Source organism: Bombina bombina, chromosome 3 (assembly GCF_027579735.1).
Source record: "Bombina bombina isolate aBomBom1 chromosome 3, aBomBom1.pri, whole genome shotgun sequence".
In the NCBI taxonomy this organism is placed as follows: Eukaryota; Metazoa; Chordata; class Amphibia; order Anura; family Bombinatoridae; genus Bombina; species Bombina bombina.
The window spans coordinates 1,248,961,479-1,248,969,486 of record NC_069501.1 but is presented as its reverse complement, the minus strand read 5'-3'; positions in this window follow the sequence as shown (position 1 = coordinate 1,248,969,486).

The window sequence follows — 8,008 nt, the reverse complement described above, 5'->3', positions numbered from 1 at the left end:
CAACACCTAATGGTGGGATGTCTATATGGCCTGCATGATTAGCCGCACCAAACCGAAAAAAAAGACATGCGGTCTTGGACTAAGACCCATGGCTAACTCGGTTGTGTAAAGTAGTACTATTCTTAGCACTTTGATCCCTGTTACTTCCAGGCCTCTCGGGGGAGGTCTACATGGCCATCATGATTAGCCTAACAAAGTACAACAATAAAACCTTGGCTCTTGAAAGCCTGTTAATTGGCTGTATTTTGGTAGTACTGTTCTTATTAGTTTAATACCTGTTACAACACCTAATGGTGGGAGGTCTATATGGCCTGCATGATTAGCCGCACCAAACCAAAAAAAATGACATGCGGTGTTGGACTAAGACCCATGGCTAACTCGGTTGTTTAAAGTAGTACTATTCTTAGCACTTTCATCCCTGTTACTTCCAGGCCTCTCGGGGGTGTTCTACATGGCCATCATGATTATCCTAACAAAGTACAACAATAAAACCTTGGCTCTTGAAAGCCTGTTAATTGGCTGTATTTTGGTAGTACTGTTCTTATTAGTTTAATACCTGTTACAACACCTAATGGTGGGAGGTCTATATGGCCTGCATGATTAGCCGCACCAAACCCAAAAAAAAGACATGCGGTCTTGGACTAAGACCCATGGCTAACTCGGTTGTTTAAAGTAGTACTATTCTTAGCACTTTCATCCCTGTAACTTCCAGGTCTCTCGGGGGTGGTCTACATGGCCATCATGATTATCCTAACAAAGTACAACAATAAAACCTTGGCTCTTGAAAGACTGTTAATTGGCTGTATTTTGGTAGTACTGTTCTTATTAGTTTAATACCTGTTACAACACCTAATGGTGGGAGGTCTATATGGGCTGCATGATCAGCCGCACCAAACCCAAAAAAAAGACATGCGGTCTTGGACTAAGACCCATGGCTAACTCGGTTGTGTAAAGTAGTACTATTCTTAGCACTTTCATCCCTGTTACTTCCAGGCCTCTCGTGGGTGGTCTACATGGCCATCATGATTACCCTCACCAAAATATAACAACAAGATGTGCGGTCAGGGAACCATGGTAAGGTTACTTCCTTTTGCACAATCGAGTATACCAGTTGCAGGCAGAGGTTCTGACCCTGCATTATGGCTGCACCTCTCCCTAAAAGAGGCATCCGTTACAGAGTCTGTGGGCATGTATGCAAAGAGCTGGCCTGCCTAAAAGGAGCAGCAAGGCCGTACAGGTCGTTCTCCTTCAGCGATTTTATACGATGGCCCACGACCCTCAACAGCCACAACAGCATGAAACACCACATATGCCATCCTTTTGCACAATAGAGTACAGGTATGACATTGATTTTAGGAACACAGAGATAATTTTTATGAACCGTGAAATTGAACTAAAAACCATGCTTGCACACCCAGTACAGTACAGGTCGTTCTCCTTCGGCCTTTTTACAAGAGGGTCCACCAGGACCATCCACAGAAACAACAGCAGGAAAGAGGACATATGGCATTGTTTAAATCAATAGAGTACAGGTACGGAATTGATTTTAGAAACTCGGAGATAATTTTTAGGAACCGGGAAATTGAACACCAAAAATGATTGGACAGCCAGTATAATTCGTTCTCCTTCAGCCTTTTTATAAGAGGGTCCAGGACCCTCAACAGAAACAACAGCAGGAAAGACGACATATGGCATCCTTTAGAACAATAGAGTACAGGTACGGCATTGATTTTAGAAACCCGGAGTTAATTTTTAGGAACTGGGAAATTGAACACAAAAAAATGATTGGACAGCCAGTATAATTCGTTCTCCTTCAGCCTTTTTATAAGAGGGTCCAGGACCCTCAACAGAAACAACAGCAGGAAACAGGACATATGCCATCCTTTAGAACAATAGAGTACAGGTACGGCATTGATTTTAGAAACCCGGAGATAATTTTTAGGAACCGGGAAATTGAATAAAAAAAATGATTGGACACCCACTACAATTCGTTCTCCTTCAGCTTTTTTATAAGAGGGTCCAGGACCCTCAACAGAAAAAACAGCAGGAAAGAGGACATATGGCATCCTTTAGAACAATAGAGTACAGGTACGGCATTGATTTTAGAAACCCGGAGTTAATTTTTAGGAACCGGGAAATTGAACACAAAAAAATGATTGGACAGCCAGTATAATTCGTTCTCCTTCAGCCTTTTTATAAGAGGGTCCAGGACCCTCAACAGAAACAACAGCAGGAAACAGGACATATGCCATCCTATTGAAAAATAGAGTACAGGTACGGCATTGATTTTAGAAACCCGGAGATAATTTTTAGGAACCGGGAAATTGAATAAAAAAAAAGATTGGACAGCCCGTATAATTCGTTCTCCTTTAGCCTTTTTATAAGATGGCCCACGACCCTCAACAGGCACAACAGCATGAAACCCCACATATGCCATCCTTTTGCACAATAGACTACAGGTATGGCATAGATGGAACCCGGAGATAATTTAGAGGAATCAAGAGACGGATAAAGATGCTTGGTCGGTCCTCCTCCTTCAAATTTGGGGCACTGCGCGTGCAATCTACTGTGCCACCAGATATGAGTGGTGTGTTAAGTAGTACTATTCTTAACAGTTTAATCACTGTTATGTGCGTTTTTTATTGCTTTGAGTTTTGTAGCCACAGTGCAGCAGCAGAGGCCAGAAAAATTAGGCATGTACAAATGCATTAAAAATTCGGTATTGTTGCAGCCACTGCTGTAGCAGCGGCCAGAAAAATTGATGTTTGCTAAACAGTTAGAAAGTGCCCTTAAACCTTGCGGCTTGAACACTAGTTGTTGGCGGATAAGTCGCGCAAGTCATCCTGCATTATAAGGAAAAAAAAGCCAGCGTGTGTACCATTTGTAGCCCAAGGCAGCTCATCTCATCATTAGGCCTTTTTTACTCAAATGTATTGCCCAATATCAGTCCCTTCGGGATCCATCCCTCATTCATTTTAATAAAGGTGAGATAGTCAAAACTTTTTTGACCTAGGCGACTTCTCTTCTCAGTGACAAAACCTCCTGCTGCACTGAAGGTCCTTTCGGAAAGGACACTTGAAGCGGGGCAGGCCAGAAGTTCAATTGCAAATTGGGATAGCTCAGGCCACAGGTCAAGCCTGCACACCCAGTAGTCAAGGGGTCCATCGCTCCTCAGGGTGTCGAGATCCGCAGTTAATGCTAGGTAGTCTGCTACCTGTCTGTTGAGTCTTTCTCTGAGGCTGGATCCCGAAAGGCTCTGGCGATGCATAGGAGTTAAAAAGGTCTGCATGTCCTCCATCAACAACACGTCAGGAAAGCGTCCTGTCCTTGCCGCCGTAGTCGTGGGAGGAGGAGGAGGAGGATTACTTTCATCTCTTCCCCTGTTAGATTCCCATTGTGCTGTGACATCACCCTTATACGCTGTGTAAAGCATATTTTTTAATTTATTTTTAAAATGCTCCATCCTTTCGGACTTGCGGGAATTTGGTAACATTTCAGGCACTTTATGCTTATACCGGGGGTCTAGTAGCGTGGACACCCAGTACAGGTCGTTCTCCTTCAGTTTTTTTATACGAGGGTCCCTCAACAGGCACAACAGCATGATAGGCCCCATTTGCACAAGGTTGGATGCCGAGCTAATCATGTCCTGTTCCTCGTCCTCACTGATCTCACTGAGGGTATCTTCTTCCCCCCAGCCACGTACAACACCACGGGTACCAGAGAGGTGACAACAGCGAGCACCCTGGGATGCCTGTTGTGCTTGGTCTTCCTCCTCCTCAAAGCCACATTCCTCCTCTGACTCCTCTTCCTCACAATCCTCTTCCTGCGTTGTCGCAGGTCCAGCAAGCAATGCTGATAAGGCTGTTTCTGGTGGTGATGGACACCACAACTCTTCCTCTTCCTCTTCACGCTCATCTACGGCCTGATCCAGCACTCTTCGCAGGGCATGCTCTAGGAAGAAAACAAATGGTATGATGTCGCTGATGGTGCCTTCGGTGCGACTGACAAGGTTTGTCACCTCCTCAAAAGGACGCATGAGCCTACAGGCATTGCGAATCAGCGTCCAGCAATTTGGCAAAAAATCCCCAGCTCCCCAGAGGCTGTCCTAGCACCCCGGTCATACAAATACTCGTTAACAGCTTTTTCTTGTTGGAGCAGGCGGTCGAACATTAGGAGTGTTGAATTCCACCATGTTGGGCTGTCACAAATATAGCACTTCACTGGCAGGTTGTTTCGATGCTGGATATCGGACAAGTGTGCCATGGCCATGTAGGAACGCCTGAAATGGCCACACACCTTCCTGGCCTGCTTCAGGACGTCCTGTAAGCCTGGGTATTTATGCACAAAGCATTGTACAATCAGATTACACACATGTGCCATGCACGGCACATGTGTCAACTTGCCCAATTTCAAGGCCGCCACCAAATTACTTCCATTGTCAGAAACAACCTTGCCAATCTCCAGTTGGTGCGGAGTCAGCCACTGATCCACCTGTGCGTTCAGCGCGGTCAGGAGTGCTCCGCTTTCAGGCAAGTCAACCCCAAGACGGCGTGACACTGCCGTATCCGGGATGTGGAATAGTACCTGGGGAGCTGGGGGGGGTGCCATTGATGTGGAGCAAGACGCAGAAGCAGAAGAGGACTCAGCCGAGGAAGAGGTTATGGAAGACGTTATGGAAGAGGATGGAGTAGGAGGAGTAGAGGAGGTAGCAGCAGGCCTGCCTGCAAGTCGTGGCGGTGTCACCAACTCTTCTGCAGAGCCACGCATTCCATGCTTGTCAGACATCAGCAGGTTTACCCAATGCACAGTGTAGGTGATATACCTGCCCTGACCATGCTTTGCAGACCAGCTATCTGTGGTCATATGGACCCTTGCCCCAACGCTGTGTGCCAGACATGCCATTACTTCTTTTCGAACAACAGAGTACAGGTTTGGGATTGCCTTTTGTGAAAAGAAATTTCTGCCAGGTACCTTCCACTGCGGTGTCCCAATAGATACAATTTTTTTGAAAGCATCAGACTCCACCAGCTTGTATGGTAAAAGCTGGCGGGCTAAGAGTTCAGACAAGCCAGCTGTCAGACGCCGGGCAAGGGGGTGACTTTGAGAAATTGGCTTCTTATGCTCAAACATGTCCTTGACAGACACCTGACTGTGGGCAGATGACCAGGAACTGCTACGGAAGAGAGACTCAGGGGAGGATGGTTGAGAGGGGGCAAGGAGGACAGCAGTGATTGACGTGGCTGAAGATGCTGGAGCAGGAGGAGGAGGGCGGCTTTGAGTTTGTGTGCTGCTTGTACTCATGTGTTCTTCCCATCGGCGTTTGTGATGGGAGACCATGTGCCTTCGCAAAGCAGTTGTACCTAGGTGGGTGTTGGACTCAGTTTCTTTTGGCACAGGTTGCAAATGGCATCGCTGTTGTCAGAGGCAGACACACAAAATAATGCCACACTGCTGAGCTCTGCGATGACGGCATTCTAGTGGTGGCAACAGCATGCGTTGATGGTCGTCGTCGTGCTGTCTGGCTGACCACGGGTGCCGATGCATGCTGCCTGACTGTGCCACTAGCTCCTTGCGACAACCTCCCCCTGCTTCCAACTCGTCTCCTCCTCCTCCTCTCTGTCTCCCCATCTGAACTTTCCCCCTCTTCTTCTTCTCTTCAAGCAGGCATCCACGTGACATCCACCAACACATCATCATCAACCGCTTCACTTGTATCTGACACATCAAGAAAGGAAGCAGCAGCGGGTACAACATCATCATCATCACACCGTACCTCCATGTCTGTAATGCTGCCTGACTGAGACATATCACTGTTATCTACATCCTCTGTCAATGATGGTTGCGCATCACTCATTTCTTCCAACTGATGTGTCAATAACTCCTGTGACAGATCAAGTGAAGCGGCTGTGGTGCTATTGTTGGTGGTGGTGACAGGCGGTCACTTGAGAGGTGCCCAAAGCACAGCTGGACGTAGATGGTGCATCAAGGTTAGGAGGACTAGGAGCGGAAGCTGTAGAAGATTGGGTGTCCTGTGTTAGCCATTCAACTAGGTCCTCCTCAGAACTTTTCGCATCCCCCCTGGCACCCGGCATCTGAACAATGTGCATATTTGTAGGGTCTAAAGGAATCACAGCACCATGACCACGACGGAACCTGCGTGGTGGCCTGCCTCTGCCTGTCATTTTTTTAAAAAATGTACACTTACAATACTATTATAGAAATTATCAGTCGTGGAACTGGGCAAGTGGGCACAGTATACGCTGTGAGCCTGAAAAAAAAAAAAAGACTGATGTTTCAAAGTAAAAAATGTTTATTTTTTAAATATTAAAAGTACTGTGACAACAAATATGATTGGTGGCACTAGTTGGCGAGTGGGCCTGTCTGGCATACACACTGGGAGGAAGGCAACTGCAATTAGATTACACTAGCTGAGTCACGCTTCTTAGTCAAAAAAAATTTTTTTATAAAAATTGACAATACTGTTAGAACAAATATGATTGGTGGCACTAGTTGGAAACGGAAAGTGGGCCTGGCACACATGCTGGCAGGCAGGCAGGCAACTGCAATTCAATGGCACTAGGAGACTGATGGTTCACAGTCCAAAAAGTTATGATTTAAAATATTTTCAATACTGTTACAACAAATATGATTGGTGGCAGAAGTTGGCTAGTGGGCCTGGCACACACGCTGGCAGGCAGGAGGAAACAGCAATGCAATGGCACTAGGAGACTGATGTTTTACAGTCCAAAAAGTTATGATTTAAAATATTTTCAACACTTTAACAACAAATATGATTGGTGCCAGAAGTTGGCTAGTGGGCCTGTCACACACGCTGCCAGGCAGGCAACTGAAATTCAATGGCACTAGTAGACTGATGGTTCACAGTCCAAAAAGTTATGATTTAAAATATTTTCTATACTGTTACAACAAATATGATTGGTGGCAGAAGTTGGCTAGTGGGCCTGGCACACACGCTGGCAGGCAGGACGAAACTGCAATTCAGTGGCACTAGGAGACTGATGGTTCACAGTCCAAAAAGTTATGATTTAAAATATTTTCAATGCTGTAACAACAAATATGATTGGTGGCAGAAGTTGGCTAGTGGGCCTGGCACACACGCTGGCAGGCAGGAGGAAACTGCAATTCAATGGCACTAGGAGACTGAAGATTCACAGTCCAAAAAGTTATGATTTAAAATATTTTCAATACTGTTACAACAAATATGATTGGTGGCAGTAGTTGGCTAGTGGGCCTGTCACACACGCTGCCAGGCAGGCAACTGAAATTCAATGGCACTAGTAGACTGATGGTTCACAGTCCAAAAAGTTATGATTTAAAATATTTTCTATACTGTTACAACAAATATGATTGGTGGCAGAAGTTGGCTAGTGGGCCTGGCACACACGCTGGCAGGCAGGAGGAAACAGCAATGCAATGGCACTAGGAGACTGATGTTTCACAGTTCAAAAAGTTATGATTTAAAATATTTTCAACACTTTAACAACAAATATGATTGGTGCCAGAAGTTGGCTAGTGGGCCTGGCACACACGCTGGCAGGCAGGAGGAAACTGCAATTCAATGGCACTAGGAGACTGAAGATTCACAGTCCAAAAAGTTATGATTTAAAATATTTTCAATACTGTTACAACAAATATGATTGGTGGCAGTAGTTGGCTAGTGGGCCTGTCACACACGCTGCCAGGCAGGCAACTGAAATTCAATGGCACTAGTAGACTGATGGTTCACAGTCCAAAAAGTTATGATTTAAAATATTTTCTATACTGTTACAACAAATATGATTGGTGGCAGAAGTTGGCTAGTGGGCCTGGCACACACGCTGGCAGGCAGGAGGAAACTGCAATTCAGTGGCACTAGGAGACTGATGGTTCACAGTCCAAAAAGTTATGATTTAAAATATTTTCAATACTGTTACAACAAATATGATTGGTGGCAGAAGTTGGCTAGTGGGCTAGCACACACGCTGGCAGGCAGGCAACTGAAATTCAA